Here is a 1,327-nt window from a genome sequence, read left to right as displayed (position 1 = left end):
TTCCTGGAAAAAGAAACTTTCCACACACAACTTACAATGTGCTCCCATAAACATGTCTTCACTATAAATTACTGACTGCTGTTGCAGAGCCTCCTTGGTTTAAATCAGTATCTTTTCTCATTTTTAGTCCGCAGTCCAAAATAATACTGATGTGGAGGTGTCGGCGTTGGACCAGGGTAGATAAAATCAGGTTTATTTGAAATCACAAGCTTTCGTCACCTGGTGACAAAACAGTGGCACTCTGAAAGCCTGTGATTTCAAATAAAACTTTTGGACTATAACCTGGTGTTGTGTGACTTTCAAAATAATAGCGAAAATGACCTTTACATGTACATATATCAAAAGAAAATCTTGCATTTATATCAATCCCTTCATAATCTAAGAATGTCCTACAATGGTATAAGTCTAATGGGACAAAAGTGATCTATAATCACTGGAAACATAGCAACCAATTCTGAAACAGCAATAGACAGCAATGTGACAATGATCAGATATTCTGCTTCAGCAGTGTCAGTTTTTCAGTGAATATTAGCCAGAGTGTTCTTTTTCAAAATATTCACACCCAATCTCTGACATCCACTAGCAGAGTCTCAGTTAAAATCTCCTTTCATAGACACCACCTCCAACCGTTTTGTACTCACACTGCAATGCACTGACAACGACAATGTGCATTCATATAGTACCTCATACATCATCAATCCTCCCAAGGTGCCTCAAAGGAACATAATCAAACTAAGCAAGAAACTAAGTCTCAAGAGGGGTCTTTCAAATGCCCAACATTTGGCCAATATCATAAATTTTACAAATTGTCTTGAAGGATAAACAAAGAGATTTAGGGAGGGAATTACTTTCCTGAGTTTTTAGCCTAGGTTGTTAAATTGATTCAACGGAAAATGTTTGAGAGGTCAGAATTAGAGGAAATCTTTCATAGAATCACACTGTACAGAAGAAGCACTTCTGCCCACTGCCACAGCTACATTAAATCTACACTAGTCCCACTTTCTGCCACTGGAGGATTGTAGATCTTGAGGAGGTAACAGAGACAGGGAAAGATAGGGTCATTGGAGGGAATCAAAAACAACAATGAAAATTTTAAATGAAGATATTGGCTCATCAGTAAGAACGTAAACACGAGCGGAGACTTCACCTGACTGAGACAGAAACAAAGGCCGAGTGAGTCCACCTCGGAATTTGACCCAAAGGGAAAACGGCCTTTAAGCTGCAGGCTGGAGCATGGGCAGGTGAATTAGATTGTGACCTGCAGTGTGTCCAATGATAGAGAGATGTTACAAACCACAGCGTGACATGATTACAGCTGATTGGGAGT

Source organism: Stegostoma tigrinum, chromosome 9 (genome assembly GCF_030684315.1).
Source record: "Stegostoma tigrinum isolate sSteTig4 chromosome 9, sSteTig4.hap1, whole genome shotgun sequence".
In the NCBI taxonomy this organism is placed as follows: Eukaryota; Metazoa; Chordata; class Chondrichthyes; order Orectolobiformes; family Stegostomatidae; genus Stegostoma; species Stegostoma tigrinum.
Note: the sequence above shows the minus strand (reverse complement) of the source record.